Source organism: Saccostrea cucullata, unplaced genomic scaffold, assembly GCF_032062105.1.
Source record: "Saccostrea cucullata isolate Sc308-1 unplaced genomic scaffold, CSIRO_AGI_Scuc_v1 ctg1894, whole genome shotgun sequence".
NCBI classification, from domain to species: Eukaryota; Metazoa; Mollusca; class Bivalvia; order Ostreida; family Ostreidae; genus Saccostrea; species Saccostrea cuccullata.
This window is the reverse complement of record NW_026937193.1, coordinates 51971-59699: the sequence shown is the minus strand read 5'-3', so window position 1 is coordinate 59699 and position 7729 is coordinate 51971. Positions and strand designations below refer to the sequence as shown.

Genomic DNA, 7729 nt, shown 5'->3' with positions numbered 1-7729 from the left:
TTGATTTTATTTGACAAAAACAAAGTTTTATTTCCTAAACATGCTAAATAAAAACAGAGTTTGAGTGTTTTGAAAAAGCTAACATGTTTAACAGTAACATCAAAACTACTTAAATTCAGTTAATTTTGGGAAAATACTGAATTTTGTACTGGAATTTGAACACTAGCTCGCTGCTGGGGATTACAGTATGATGAGTATCTCTCCTTTCCGTCGATACTCCCTTAGTACTGCAATATCACAGGAGTCGCTGCGCTCGCGAAGCTCACTGGTAGGATTTATGCCTGTTTACCATTTATTTTCTATTTATTGATAAAATTGCCGACTCCTGTGGCAATATACACTCCCAGTCGACCGGAAGAAGTCCTCGACCTCAGCATACATGAAGTCATAGCAAGAAGCAGTGAAAGTCATAGCAGAGATTGGATGGAGCATAATTTTTTCTATGTCTCGGCGCCTCTATGGATGTCATATTTAGATCAGGTATTTATTATTCAATACATAACACAGACTAATGTGTAAACAAAGACACTATTGGCTATTTTTGTTTCCGCTTTCAGGCTAAAAAAATATAGGGTAGGTAGGTAGGTAGGCAAATTTTTTTTTGAAATTTTTTTTTTACTTCTTTAAACAAAACGTGTATAGAAGTAACATTAATGACAAAAGAAATGGTGTTTTCAAGCATTTCTGTGACTTAAACTTATAATAGAAAGTTGACTCAAACTTCTTCCTGTCTTGAAAAGCTTGCAAAATTGGAGACTATGATTCCCTGGGTGAAATATTGCACTTCATGGGACAGAAGCATTAAAAAAAAATTTAGGGTCGGCACAATAAATTAGGGTCGGTCGGGAAAGCGGAAACAAACATATTTTTTTTCTAGGCCTGACTGCTAGTAAAAGTTATCAGGCCTGCTAAAAATCTACCAGCCTGAGAAAATAATTGTCTTTTGTAAAATTGATTTTTGAAACTAGAGGTACTGTGAGCAATGAGCAAATGATAACCCCCACTCCCCCCCCGCCTCCCATATGAATATAATAGATTCCATGTTTTGCTGTAGGAAAGTATTATATTAATAATGCCATACTTTCGTACAATACCACTATTTTTTTGCCTAATTTTACTCTTAAACACACGAAATCTCAGGAGCCCCCTGGACCCCCTTCATTCAAACTATGGTATGACTAACATACGACTGTTCTTTGGAGTATCACTATCAAGACCCCTTGCCTGAACAAAGTTATCCACGCCCCCCCCCCCCCCTTTTTAATCACAAATCCTGTACTGCTCATGATACCATTAGTTGATCTGGAAGCGATTAATCAAATTAACAAATTCTAATTAATGAAAACTTTAAACAAGTCCAGCGTGGCATCGATATGTGCAAATTGGTAAGCCCACAGCAAAATTTGTGCGTATCGGGCGGTCAGGCGCACTGTTATTTCAAACACTGTTTTCGGAATGGCCAATGGGTCCTTCTTAAAATCGTGAATATTTAATTAAGCCCATAAAAAAACTCAGATGTTATGGCAAAACCATAATTACTATTTTTCTTATTCATGTAATCAAAATGTAAAATTGTGCCCTTTCAAACTCTATTTTTTCAAACTTATATGTGTACATGTATGATATTCTATAATTGCATTTGCTTTTATTTGAATTATAGATAAGGGTGAGGAGTCCTACAAAATTTAATTGACAAGCAAAACAACTAATAAAATACTATTATGGTTTTATCAGTTGAAACGGGGGGATGGGGTGTAAACCTCCCCAAAGAATCTTTTAAAAAAGCCATAAAACTCTATCCAGGGGGGGGGGGGGGGCTCCCAAATATTCCTAAGCAAATATATACACAATATACACACATAGAAAAGAGAGAGATTTATAAATATGAGAGCACATAAAATATGCATGGGTTTCTGCCAATGTTTTCGTCTAATTTAGAATTAAAACTAATAGTATAAATTCATGATGATTTAACTAGTACATGGGGGAGGTAAATAAATATTTAATTATCAATAATTCAAAAGCTAAATGGTTATATAAATGTATGCATTCTCTTGTCATATGATGAATTTCATGATTTGTTATCATTTCAGATGCAATCTGAGCCTTGTTCTGAATTTCAAAATCCCCTTGGACAACACCTGCACAGCTGAGGTAATGTAAACTTTAAAAATTGAGGACCACTGTCACCAAGAAAAGATAATCAATTCAACTAACGTTAGTGTTATATATACTTTATATTATTTATGTATCATTAGATAATTTGGTATTTTGTGTTGACAACTTCCGTTTTTTTTTTTAATTATCATTACGAACATTCCTTTTTGTTTAGCAATCAAGGACCTTCTGACTAAGGGCTGAATTATAGTGAACACTGCCATTCAGAGACTTTGAAACAGGTATTTCTTTTGATCTTGATTCTCTGAATTTTTTTTTAGCTCACCTGAGTTGAAGGCTCAAGTGATCTTTTCTGATCAAAGATTGTCTTTTGTCTGTCATTGTCATTCTTCGAAGGGAGAGAATTGCAAAATTTAATAGCATTACTGATACATGTATCTTCTCAAGAACCAATGGCCCAGGAAATATGAAACTTATGTGGAACCATTGTTGGGTAGTGTAGATTCAAATTTTTCAAATCATGAACCCCAGGTGTAGGACGGGGACATTAGGATGATCAAAGTTTAACATAGGAATACATAAAAAAAAAATATTTTAAAATCTTCTTCTCGGATACAGCAAGCCTTGTTTGGTAATATTTATATGGAAGCATTTTCAGGTGGTGTAGATTCAAGTTTGATCAAATCATGACCCCAGGGATAGGGTGGGACCACAAAGGCCAATCAAATTTTTTACATAAGAATATAGAGAAAAAATCCTTTAAAAATATTCTTCTAAAGAACAGAAAAGCCAGTAAGTTATATATATGCATCATGGACATGGAAGCATTTTCTCGTAGTGTGGATTTGTTCAAATTATGACCCCCCCCCCTTCAGGTATAGGGTGGGGCCACAAAAAAAGTTCCAACTTGTAGAGAAATTAAAACTCACAGTTAGTCAAAAATAAATACCCCGTAAGCATCCTTAGTGTAGATTCAGTTATGTTCAATCATACCCTCCCTCTCTCTCTCTCTCTCTCTCTCTCCATTAGAGGGAGATGTCATATGCATTTAAGCATTTCAAAACAAAGCTGATTTTTAATTTTTATCCAAGCCAGGTGAGTGATGTGGCCCTGGGTCTCTTGTTAAATCATTTATCTACACATATATGTACAACTCGGTTATAACAAACTAGGAACTGTAAAAGTATTCGCTATATATATCAATAATTCATTATATCCATATTTGTAATATGTGAAATTTATATAGTTGGGGATCCAAGAAGACTTCACTATATCTGTGAATTCACAATGTCCACGTCTTTGTACTAAACAAGTTGTACTGCAGTTACATGTATGTGGAAGCCAAATAGGAGTAAAAGATGTATCATTGTAAATGTAACACAGTGTGATCTTCATTATTTTGTTCAATCTATTCAAATGTTTCTTTGAATATTGGAAACTAAAATCAGTAGAAAGTTAAAAATTAAAATTTGTAAAATGCAGCATATCTAAACAGAATTTTTGTCGTTGAAAAAAACCCTTTTCAGATGAGCAAGGCTGTAATAGTCATATTAATATTCAGAATCAAATAACAGCTAACTATTTGAGGCAAGGATGGGATGAGGTTAAAGAAGGGGTTACATCACTTGAAAATTTAGAGAAGAATTGTAGAGCTGAGGTTTTTCTCAAGAACAACAGGGCCAAATTTTACCACACTTGGCAGGGCTAAGACACCATACAAGGGGTGATAATCAAGAAAAGAGAAAAATAGAAACGCTGAAAAGCTGAAACTTATGTTGAAGCATCCAGGGGTTAAGTGTAGATTCTAAATTGTTTAAATTATGTCCCCCTCCCCCTAAGAATATAGGCCTAAACCACAATATGTATTACAAGTAGGAAAATTTGGTGTAGAACAGAATGACCAGTTACTCTGGTGAGTGTTATGGACCATGGCCTTCTTGTATTCATGATCATGTTCATAGAGAAAACGAACCTTAGCTACTCTCTTCCTTCAACAACAACAACAAAAAATTGCTTTGTGGAATGCCTATTTTCATTAACAAGTTCAAATTTTCAATTATATTTTTCCAGAGAGATGAATCAACCACATGCTCTACGTCAGAGGAATCTAGCTGGAGCACCTATTTAGCAGCCAGGACACATAGATGTACCTGTACTGTTGATACAGAAAATCTCAATGGCACATTTCTAAATGATGGCTAAAAAACTCTAATAAAGACACTTTCAGTTTAAAACTTTTTGAAAGAAATCCAGACCAGAAACAAAGGATATTGATTTTTAAGCTCCTCCAAATGTAAAAGGGGTTTTATTGAAACCAAGACCAGGATACACCCAAGGATATTTACATGTAATATTACACCCCTTCAACATAAAATTTGAATTTTAGTTTGACTATCTAGTCAAGAACATGGATTTTTTGACATTTGATACACTTTATAATGTTATATTGACATTTTTTCGAGATTTCTTTACTGTAAACTATATATTTCAGCAAAAAGTACATTTACAGATGATTATTCAAAAAATTGCATTAAAAATACAATTGAAATATTTAGATCATGTCTCATAAATGGTTAATCACAGTTACCACAGAAACCAAATATTTATTCAAAAAAAAAAATGTTGTGTCTTTCAATATTTTAGCTAATGGCCACTCATACAGTTTTCTTCATATAAGCTAATCACATTGGCCAAATTGTATAGGCAAATACAATATTTTTGGAGATATTGTCATGGTAACCAGATACAAATCACAAAAGCATATTAAAAAAAATATATTTTCATGCATTTACAATAAACTGTGAAAATAATACATGTATGTTAGTCAATAATTATTTCGTATTGTATGGAGATTTTGTAAAGACAATTACATGTATTTAAAAACTTTAAGGCATTTCCAGAATAATTTGTTACCATGGTTTCAAATATTTATGAGAAATCCACTGGTTTTATCTAATATTTGTAAGGTTTAGGAGAACATTTTCTATCTTATAATATGATTTTTTTTTTTGTGCTTGTGGTATTTTTTCCACAACATACTCTGAAAATGATGTATTTTAGCATTTTCTTGAAAAATAAATTTTTGTGATATTCTGTTGCCATGGTTACAGAATATTTTTGAAAAACCTGATAATGGTTTTGTTTTGTTATATTAGAATTAAGAATGTTGTCTTTCTATCCCATGCTTTAAGTTTTCTTTAACATGTGGGTTTTTTCTAACTATGCTCTTAAAAATGGTTATCATTGTGAAAAATGAATTTTTGTGACATTTTGTTGTCATGGTAACAGAATATTACTTAAAAACCCATGGGTTTTATTTAATTTTATTGAAATTAAGAAAGCGCTCTTTCTATTCCACATTATCAGATTTCTTTAACATGTGGCATTTTTTCTTACTATGCTCCTAAAAACGGTTATTATTGTGAAAAATTGAAAAATGAATTTTTGTGACATTTTGTTGCCATGGTATCAGAATATTTTTTACAAAACCCATGGGTTCTATTTAATTTTATTGAAATTAAGAAAGTGCTCTTTCTATTCCACATTATCAGATTTCTTTAACATGTGGCATTTTTTCTTAATATGCTCTTAAAAATGGTTATTATTGTGAAAAATGAATTTTTGTGACATTTTGTTGCCATGGTAACAGAATATTATTTAAAAACCCATGGGTTTTATTTAATTTTATTGAAATTAAGACAGTGCTTTTTCTATTCCACATTATCAGATTTCTTTAACATGTGGCATTTTTTCTTAATATGCTCATAAAAATGGTTATTATTGTGAAAAATTGAAAAATGAATTTTTGTGACATTTTGTTGCCATGGTAACAGAATATTTTTAAAAAACCCATGGGTTTTATTTAATTTTATTAAAATTAAGAATGTGCTCCTTCTATCCCATGTTATCAGATTTCTCCAACATGCTGGCCTTTTTCTGAATATGCTTCTAAAATATGTTGCATTTAAAGAAATTATGTGAAAAGTGATTTTTATGAAATGACCTACGTTAAATTGAAATTTAGTACCTTTAATAAATCTTATATAATCTTATCCTTATGGTAATTATTTATCATTTTGTATGTACTTCTCAGGATAAACAGATTTATTTATGGTACTATCATCAAAAAAGCTCTGTTCCTGTGTTCAATAATAGCTAAATTCACATTTTTTTTCAATTTTTTGCTTGGTTGCCATGTGCATTTACATGGTGCATTGTTTCCATGGCAACAAAGGCTGGCCAAAAAAATTATGTTGTCCAATGATGTTCCCTTGGTCCATGAAGCAACATATTAAAATTTTGTAAAAATCTGAAATGGCTATGAATCACCCCCTGCCTGGTTCTTACAAATAGCTGTACTTAACAACAGGTACTGCTCATATTAATTCCCTATCTAGTTTTTTTTTATCAACTCTAGTCAGTCACGGCCAGGGTTACTATCCATGACCTTCCAACAAAGCCTAATTTCTCCAAAATTAGTATAAATACCTACCCGTGAGTTGCATGCATCCGCCTGAGATTGGCAACTGGCGCTAGGGCTTCTTCTGGCAATGGATGGCTGTGGTTTGTGATCCGGAATTGTAAGACCTCTTCATCTTGATTCCACTACCCAATTCAGAATCTGGGGTGTCATGCGTGACATGGGCGTCGGAAGCAAATTGAAAGGGGGTGGGGGGCTAATCAAAAGTGGGAGGGAGGCTAAACCAATAAAATAAGGTAATTACCAATTTTTAATGCCTATATAATGTTTATTTTTGCAAAAAAGTGGGAGGAGGGAAAGCCCCCCTCCTTGCTTCAGGTTCCGACGCCTATGCGTGTCACTTGTATGCCCTTCCTCCATGATATCTCGGCCTGATCCTTTCGCTATTCTGTATTCACGACTTCTTTTTCTCAATTTTTCTTGATTTGGGGGGCATTACAACTCGATGGAAGCGGATATTTGTGATATGCATGTATATATGACATGAATTTTGTAACATTTATGCCCTACTAGCTATTTAGTCGAGCGTCTATGAAAATTGAATTCATCGGGTGATTAAATATATTGTGTAAACCATCTTTGTAAAAATTCACGGTCTCAAAATTGTTATACCACTTCCTAGAACGCACGCGTAATTACCCTTGCATTGGGATTCGAAGCATTTATCATAATATGGTGAGAAATAAAATTTAAAAATACTTCCTATATAATGCAAATCGTTATTTCTACTATCTTAGACTATAAATGTTAATCGAAAAACTAACTAACAAGAACAAATTATTTTCTAATATACTTGCCTCTTTCTTTGTCATAGAAATTGGCAGTTGATTTTTGTGCTGTTGTTTTCAAAGCTGTTCTTCTTCGAAACTTATCAATTTGAATGGGGATCTGTTTTGTTCGTGCGATGATGAATTCCTCTTTGTTTCTTGTTGTATTTGTTGTTCGTGTAGGAATATTCGTTGTTTTTGTGGTTGACATCACTGCTTGTGTGGTGGAAACTGTTAATGTTCGTTGACAGACTGAAATAATTAAGTAATTTTGAATAAAAAAGAAATTTCTTTTTGCTTTACTTAGCAACATGTAAGAAATTTCAGCAAAGTCCTTTCTTATCCTTTACCTATCCATGTTAGA

General features: G+C 33.0%; 1 long non-coding RNA gene across 1 annotated transcript; it reads left to right on the top strand.

Moving 5' to 3' along the window:
• The first annotated feature begins 346 nt into the window (after positions 1-346).
• Positions 347-4454, top strand: LOC134247497 (uncharacterized). The gene is made up of 4 exons (XR_009987867.1): positions 347-480; positions 2094-2154; positions 2333-2399; positions 4189-4454. It is a non-coding gene; the product is annotated as an uncharacterized LOC134247497 (long non-coding RNA).
• Positions 4455-7729: the final 3275 nt, after the last annotated feature.